This window comes from Homarus americanus, unplaced genomic scaffold, assembly GCF_018991925.1.
Source record: "Homarus americanus isolate GMGI-L3 unplaced genomic scaffold, GMGI_Hamer_2.0 scaffold26512, whole genome shotgun sequence".
NCBI classification, from domain to species: Eukaryota; Metazoa; Arthropoda; class Malacostraca; order Decapoda; family Nephropidae; genus Homarus; species Homarus americanus.
Window position 1 is genome coordinate 537,501 of NW_024744578.1, and position 9,320 is coordinate 546,820.

Consider the following 9,320-nt stretch of genomic DNA (forward strand, 5'->3'; position numbering starts at 1 on the left):
GTGAGTGAGTGAGTGAGTGGACCAGCCAGCTTTCTATATTAAAAAAAATATATATGAAAAGAAAGAAACATATTTTAAACTGGTGATGATAACCATTTAGTAACAACTGTCTGGGGAGTAGTTATCATATTTCCGATTATTATTTCCTGTATTTCTGTATCCTGTGAAGGTTATATTTCCAGGGGGAGGAGGATTTTTTAAGGAGTAGCATCACTCTCAGGTGGTCCAGAGTGTTGGAGTAAAGCTTTGAGGTAAATCTTAGCCATCACGAGGAAAAACCTGTTGAGAGGGAGGGAGAGGAGGGAGAGGAGGAGGGAGGGAGGAGGGAGGGAGGGAGGAGGAGGAGGGAGGAAGGAAGGAAGGAAGGAAGGAAGGAAGGAAGGAGGGAGGGAGGGAGGGAGGGAGGGACAGACAGCACGTACATCTCTAATTGTAGTTACTGACGGAGAATTAAAAGAATAATCTAACTAATGCTAAAAAAAATCTGGTGAACACAACGAACAGAGACGAAACATTGTGGTAGTGTAAGGAATTTCCATTTCATTTTTTTCTTCTAAAATTTACCAGTGTTGTTTTTTGTTTTGTTTTTCAATATACCTGATCCAAGCCTTGAAAATTGAAATAAAAAACAGAATTTGTACATATGTTTGGTAATGTTTAGTCCGCTATACCTGCCCTTCCCGACCTGAATGATGGATGTTTATCGGAGGAGAGGGATTATATTTTTGTTTTTTAAGTACAGTGTTATACATGACCTGCGATAATAACACCTTGATAGTCATGATCCAGCTTAGTTTACTACACCTGTTGCACCTGCTCCTTCTGGTTTGGTTACTACACCTGCCAGAAGAACACCTGTATCAGCACCTGTCCCTCTCAGTCTGACCACCTTGTACATACCCATTACACCACCCTCCTCTTACCCCTCCCCAAGCCTCCTCCCCTTCAATCCTCACCCCTCCCCCTTCACAACCTCCTCAACCTTACTCCCCCTTCCTCTCCAACCCCAACCTTACCCTCCTTTCCTCTCCAACCCCCAACCTTACTCTTCCTCTCCAACTCTAACCTTATCCCTTCCTCCCTAACCTACAATCGTTCCATGACACCCCCTGCACCCCATGACCCCTTTCTCACATATGAAAGTGCCAGAATCATGGAATAAAACCAGGTGCTACCTCAAGTGTTGCCTGTGCACTCCTCCCTCCTCCCCATCACCAGGTGTGTTACTACGTGGCATCCTTCCCCCTTCCAGGTGTGTTGCTACGTGGCACCTTCCCCTCCTTTCCCTACCACGTGTAAAGGTTCTGTGGCATCCCCCTCCTTCTCCAAAGCAGGTGTGTTGTTACGTGCCCCCTCAGTGAACGGTGATGTCTATTGGATGACTAAGCAGCCTGTCAATCGGCCTCGCTGCTGGCCGTAAAGGGGCGTTGCAAATTGAATGTGTTGCAAGACGGACAGGAAGTCGCGGCCAGAATATATTACCCGCAGACCCGCTTAATGTAATCGCTTTTTCGCCCCTCGCTGTTTCCGGATTAACATATCGCTGACGACGGCTTATAGAAGAGGAGGCATGGCCGGTGTGAGGCTGAGGACGAGGTGGTGTGAGAGTGAGGTGGTATGTGAGGGTGAGGTGGTGTAAGGGTGAGATGGTGTGAGGGTGAGGTGGTGTGAGGGTGAGGATGTGTGAGGGGTAGGGAAGGAGAATGAAGGAAAATAAGACGAAGGAAGAAAAGGAGAGGAGTGAGAGGGAAAAGACAATGGGGATGATAAGAGAGATAGGGAAGGGAAGGGAAAAGAAGAGGGTAAAGTAAGGGAAGAGGGTGGCATGAAGTGATGAGAGAATCGAGAGAGAGGGAGAGAAGTAGAGAGGTTTGATAATACCATCTACCACCACCTACCACTACCCACACCACCAACTAAACACTACCAGCACTATCTACCACCATTACCATCCAACCACCTACCACTACCCACACCACCAACTAAACACTACCAGCACTATCTACCACCATTACCACTCAACCACCTACCACTACCCACACCACCAACTAAACACTACCAGCACTATCTACCACCATTACCATCCAACCACCTACCACTACCCACACCACCAACTAAACACTACCAGCACTATCTACCACCATTACCACTCAACCACCTACCACTACCCATAACCATCACTACCAACTTACCATCTACCACCAGCACCACCTACCACCATCATCACCCGGTACTGTACACACGATAAAACTTTTACCACCGACGTTTACAGCGCCGTGTAGTTTCTCCCCCGATAATACCCAGCCAAGGAAAAATATTAGGTAGAAAAATTCCCGACCATCTTCTCTTCCCTACATGTAAACAAGACTGAAAATTTAATGTCCAGATCATGGGCTGGTGTCTAATAGGCCTATCCTCTGTGGTGCTTTTTTGGGGGGACTGTGGGAGGAGTGAGGGAGGGTAGGAGGGGAGGGGGGTAGAAAGGGAGGGGTGAGGGGGTAAGAGGGAGGTAGAGAGATGGGAAGACATACGGGAAAAAACTAATATTAAGCAGGTGTTGTGATCCCCGATGTAAAATTCACTAAAATATGACAACGAATTATGAAAGGAGGACTGTATATGTGTGTGTTTGATTAGGTTAGGTTAGGTTAATAGCACCGTGTGAGAGAGAGAGAGAAATGAATGAATGATTTTGACCTGTTTGTTGATGCACTGGTTTAAATCATTCACATTATGGACGTCAGCCATTATGAAGCACTGAATGCATTTGTCATCTCGGGATATGTATAGAACGTTTAATATAGCGCTATATTTGGTTGGGTTTTGGTTATCGTGTTTACTATTTGGAGGGGGGGGGGGAGTGAACAGTATTTAGTGACGAGATGAGCGTTATTAGTTATAGTTTGGTTATGTTTGGTTAGGTTATGTTAGGTTATGTTAGATTAAATTTAGTTAGGGTAAGATAGGTTTGGTTAAGTCAGGTCAGACGATAGCGTTCACAGTATTGAGGTATATCAAACATTCAATATTTAAATACAGACATAATATATTTGTAACAATAATACAATAAGCGCCATATTTTATCTTCTTTAATAAACAAATAAAAGTATTGAGACTCTTACTGGTAATAAAATATGGCGTAAACTTTCACTATATCTAAACGGACCATTAAATCTGTCTAAAAAAATAGGTCATATTAATACAGTAATATATTTCATTTGGTTCTGAAAAATATCTCTATTATTTAACCTAACAGTCAGTCAGTGAGCCAGTCTGCCAGTCAGTCAGTCCCAATAAACTCACGACACGAATTCAATAACTTTTAGTTTATTTGTCCCGATAAAGCGACAATATCCACTATATAACTTCCAATCGGCTCGTCCCAATAAGCTGACGTAATCAACATGGTAGTTTCCATGCATTTCAATTCCAGTCTCACGAACTGACAATAGTCCAGTCACTACTCTACCCAGTACATGTCAACCAGTTAGGTATAGTCCAGTCAACTCGTCCCGATAAAACTGATGATTCGCAGTCACTTATAATCTGTTTGTTTGTTTTTGTCCCAATAAACTGACGATATCCCGTTCATCACGTCCCAAATAAACTGACACTACCGCACGTACAGTAGACACCGTGCCAACTAAACACAACCCATCTCAAATAAACGGGACAATAATCCAGCCAGTGCCCTCCAGTCCACGCCGTGCCAATAAACTAACAACGGCACTCCCTCTTGTCTGGCCAGCTGATTTATGGCGTCGTGGCACCCTGGCACTATCACACACGCACCGTAAGGCTGGGGACGGCGAATTAAATTAATGGGAGATGGACCTTTACACACCACTGAGTTTAGACTCTTCTTGACCCTCTTAAACCTTTCATTTAGCCAAGGGGTCAACTGGGGGAAGACCGGTGATTCGGAGTCTCACACAGCCTTAAGTTTGTTTCTTATCCTTGAACGGAACACAATATAGAACGGAACACAATTAAGAACGGAACACAATAAAGAACGGAACACAATTAAGAACGGAACACAATTAAGAACGGAACACAATTAAGAACGGAACACAATAGAAAACGGAACACAATAACTAAAAATATCTAGATCCTCTGAAATTCCTAAGATCTGTCTCGTCCTTAACTGAACATATATTAAACGTATCAAGTTAAGGTGATATTCAAGAGGGAATTTTTGATACGATTCTGTGTGTCATCTTTGTGTCCAAATATCAAAAGACTAAGTTTAAAATGCTGCTGCGTTCTCACATCTCCAGTTACAAGGGAAAAATTCAACGTATGACTTTGACTCTTTGAGCATCGTGTACAAGCGATTCATGTTCGGGTACGTTTAAAGTTTTCGTGTGAAGGTGTTAGTGGGTGGTAGTAGTGGTGGTTGTAATGGTGTGGTAGTGGTGGCGTTGGTTATGGGGTAGTGGTGTGGTAGTGGTGGTTGTAATGGTACGTGATGGTGATTGTGGTAGTGGTGGCGGTGGTTATGGGTGGTGGTTGTAAGGGTACGTGATGGTGATTGTGGGGGGGGGGATGGTGATGGTAGTGGTGGTAACGGTGGTGGTGGTGGTACGTGGTAGTAGTGATGATGGTGACTGGCGCTGTTATTGGCAGCCTCTACCCATCAACAAGCGAGGCAGGAGAGCTCATCACCCTCCCCCCCTCCACCCACCCTCAACATCAATCACCATCACCTCCCCCTTCCTACCCGCTGTCACCTTCACCAAACTTGTTAATTACAGGTAAAATTACGTACTCCCCCACTCCTTCATCACGACTCCCGAGTGGTTTCCTTATGACACGACACATACCGCAAGGGAATAAAGCCTCTTGTTTACAAAAAATTATCACTATTACGAGAAACAAAGAGTGACTGACATCCTCTCCCCTCCACACACACACACACACGTATAGAAGCAACAGCGTGACGAACACTCTCCTACCTGTCACCTGTGGATATTATTTACAAGTACAGGTATTAAGGAGTCGAAGTTATAGCTAATGAAATACCGCTTCAAGTGATGATTGATTTTATTATAGGTGGGTCAGTAGTGAAGGAAGGTGTGACGACTGTCCTTCTGGGGGGGGGGGGGAAGCAAGGGCGGGATGCTGGGAGTTAGGGGCCGTAGTTCCGGACTTTACCAAATGATAGTTTATATTTTGGGAAGGTGCCAGTCAGAGAGGTCTTGGCTGGAGTGGAGATCGGAGAGGAGATGGGGGAGGAGCGGGGGATCTAGGGTGGGGAGGGGGGTGTAATGGGGAGTAAAGAGGTGGAGGGAGGAGATCAGACCACTCAAGATGGCAGCTAATGAGAGCCAAAAGTTGAAAGAAGAAGAAATAAAATCGTCTTAGATCATAAAAAAAAAACCACTCAAGAATCCAACCATTATCACCTACGAAACTTCTACAGAAAAAACAATGAGAAGATATGACAAAAATAAAATAGAGATTTAAGAAGAGAAAAAAAATGAGAAAAACAAGAGACATGAGGTAGAGTGATAAGTTCCGTGCTTGACTCTGTTCCAGGATGGTCTTCGTGAGCTGCGAAAGACGGAATGAGTTTTTTCCTTGAGGTAACATTTCAAGTCCTGTAAAGATGAACGAAAAAAAATATATATTGAATCTTTTCTTTTTGAAGCTGTCCAAGAATAATTTTCCTATATGCTCTATAAAAAACTATATAATACTTTTTATATAGAAAGTATAGACAGGTGATATATTATGTTTACACTAAGAGGATCTGATAAGGACTCTTGGGAAGTGTCTAAGTCCTATAGGAGTTGGGAATTCTACTATGACCTAAATATGTGGAGTTTTAACATTCACGAATTAAAAAAAAAATATTAAAATTATAAGGCGCTGCATGATCTATATTTCTCTAACAAAACTCCAAAGAAGATTAACACACACACACACACACACACACACACACACACACACACACATACATACACACACACATAAACAATGGGTTAACAAAATTCTAAGGACACAACATATTACATAAATTAAAAAAAAAATAAAAAATATAAAACTTACTTTAATCCACTGATAAACATTTTAAAACAATTTGGTTCATTACAAATTAAAACACGGGGAGGTATTCAAGTCATACGTCACATTCACAAACGCCACCTTATAACCGGATTAGTCACTAAAATCCGGTGGGATTAACATGGACATTTATTAATAAGTCAAACTGAATTTTGTTTTTACTATTCTGTTGCCTGGGGGAAAAAAATCCTCATTAACCGAGATATAAAAATACAGGTTGTAATTTTTCCTGTGTTGGGATTTAATTGTTAAAGTGGATTTTTTCCCTTATTTTTTGTTTGTTTGTGTGTGGAGAGAGAGAGAGAGAGAGAGAGAGAGAGAGAGAGAGATTCTGCCTGGCTTGTAAATAGTTACCTTCAATAACTTTCACATCAAACGCCTAGAGGTCTTGCTTAACTCTAAATCCTGCCCATGACATAAAACACATTAATATCAATATCACATTGGTCGTCATCAATATTGTCAATATTAATACCACACACACACACAAATACGAAAATGTCTAAAAATGAAACTGAAATCCACGTTAAAGTGTTCTGACATAGACAAACACATGTACCAAGAAGACCCGACGTGTGACAGACGTGAGTCCCACATCCACCACCGAGACGACACCTTCCTATCAGTACCTGGCGATAAATTGATATTGAAAGCTGATTTTCTTTGCTGGTCAGACAATGGAAAGTAGAAATTAGAATGATAACCTGATCTTGTGTTATCTATATGTGATACTGTAGCCGTATTATACCAATAAGAAAGAAATAATCCTCTCAAATGTAACTTTAATGAATAAATCTTTAGGAAACAAAATATTCTCAAAAAATGAACAAGGTGTAACTTTTGTCTAGTGAGGGAAGTGTGTGGCAGTGAGCGCCCTGGGTGTTGAACGCGGAACATGGGACTGAATGTAAAAATGATACTGAACTACCGAGGGAGATGTGGAGTGATGTATGTATGTATGTATGTATGTATGTATGTATGTATGTATAACCTGTGTGGCGAGGTCAATAAAAGAGAGGAGTCTTTAATGTTTAAGGAACTGAAGTAACGGTGGATAAGGTATGTAACTAACTTGTTTGCAAGCCATTGATACGTTCCAGGAGTGTACAACCAACGCCACTTATAAGCCACACAGACTGGCGGCCTGGAAATTCCTAACCGGTAACTTCCCTGGTCCAGCCCCCTCCCCCACCCCCCACCTCCCGAAACACACAAACTAGGCAATTAATTGGTGGTCATCTAAGGTGTAAAGTCAACACTTACCCCCGAACACGTGGATAGGATTTAGATTTTTTTTTTTTTTGAGGGTCACCGTCATGGTCGCTACAAATGACCAGCCTGTTACACTGTCTGGCGGTGGGATTTGTGTCGAACAAGCGGCGGACGGTCTCTGGTGGATGCTGATTCATATAGTCCGTATAAGGAGCGGCGACCACCACTTAGGTAACAAACAGGGAGCCGCCACACACAGTTTTATCACTCATAATTTTTTAAATGTTGTTAAATTAGTGTAATTACTGGCCTTGTTACGCGCTTAAAGACCCTCGTTGTTGAAGCGCAGTAATAACATTATAACAACAACAGCCAGCAGTCCTGTAGGGCAGCTATCCATGCTGATGCACACCCACTAAAAACTTATTCGGCATCTGTGTCATATTGTATCACGCCGTAAGGGTGCCGAATAATTTTTAGTGGGTGTACATACATGATACTTGTACACACACACACAAAAGTATACATGCACGATATATACATGTGTACCCCAGCGTGAACGTTTATGTGGCTACATCATAAGATACCTGGACACGTTATGACAGCACATTTAATCACCACACAAAGATTAACATTTTAAATAATGTTGTGGATAATATTAACATCATCGAAACATTGATATGATATAAATAAGTTTATCTTTATGGCTCACAATATTAAGCAACCATTATGTCAACAAACACTGTTTACGTGTACAAGGTTGTTATGTACTATTGAAGCTAAATTAAACTGGCTAATAATGCAACACTGACTATCACAGGTAATTAGCTCGGGTACAGGCATTAAAAATGTCTTTGAAGTGACTAATTGATATCAAAGTAAATTAGATATGAAAATAATAATTCTGTCAACATTATATTTTCGCTTTAGGGATTTTAAGTTACGAATCATATTAGCCATTTGATCGTCAGCTTCAAGAGGAACTTCTCACTGACCAACACTGCCTGGCTCACCACCTTGTTAATCCATCTCAGGTGTTATTGTGGTCGGCTGTCGTGTTTCTGCCTGAGTATATGTGATGTTGTTACCTTCTCAGACACCCAAGATAACTGCCATTAGGAAATTAAGTATTGTTCTGTTGATATTTTGCGATGTTATTTTTACGTTATTGCTAAAGTTAATAAACCACGTATAGTCTTACACCTTCACCCAAAAGAAATATTATTCAATTAAATCACAATGGAAATAAAATATTGACGTTTTCCTTAGTGTGAACAATAACACTGAAAGCAATATATCAGTCAGGTCAGAAAAGACGGATAGTTAGCTGACTGTCACCGAACACGACCAAAGACACACTCAAGGTAAATAAGGCACTTTTAAGTTCATTACACCTGGTTTGAAGGAGTTTATCATCTGATCTGACCTGACCTAACCCATGACAACCTAACTTAGCTCATCTTAACCATAACCTAACTTAATCCAACTCAACTCAATACTGTAAGGTACTCTCTCTCTCTCTCTCACACACCTTGATCTACCCCTTATCAGTCTGTCCACAACCTTCTTACTCAATGCGTCTAACCCTATCCTGCCAATACCCTTCCTTCCTGGCTGATCTCTCCTCCCTCCATGATATACATTCCTCCATTCTCTTAAGTCTTTCGTCTATGACCCCTCTACCTACTTTACCCCCCCCCTCCCCTTATGGTCTCCCCCCTCTGCATGTGCCCCCCCCTCCCACTAACCCCTTACCCTTATCGGGTTCCCTCCCCCTCCTTCATCAAGCCATCCACCTGCCTCACTTTGCATAATGGGGCATTCGCGTGCGACCTCGTTGGGGTGGGGGGTTCTGGGGGGGGGGTTCTAGGGGAAAGTGAGGGAGGTTCTCTAGGGAGGGGGGATAGTGGAAGTTCTTTAGGGGAGGGGAGGTGAGGGAGGTTCTATACAGAGGTAAGGGAGGTATGTGTACATAGTCTATTTGTGATGTTACGACCCATTGTTGTGGCCAAGCGGGGACAGGTGTAGGAGCCGAGAACTAA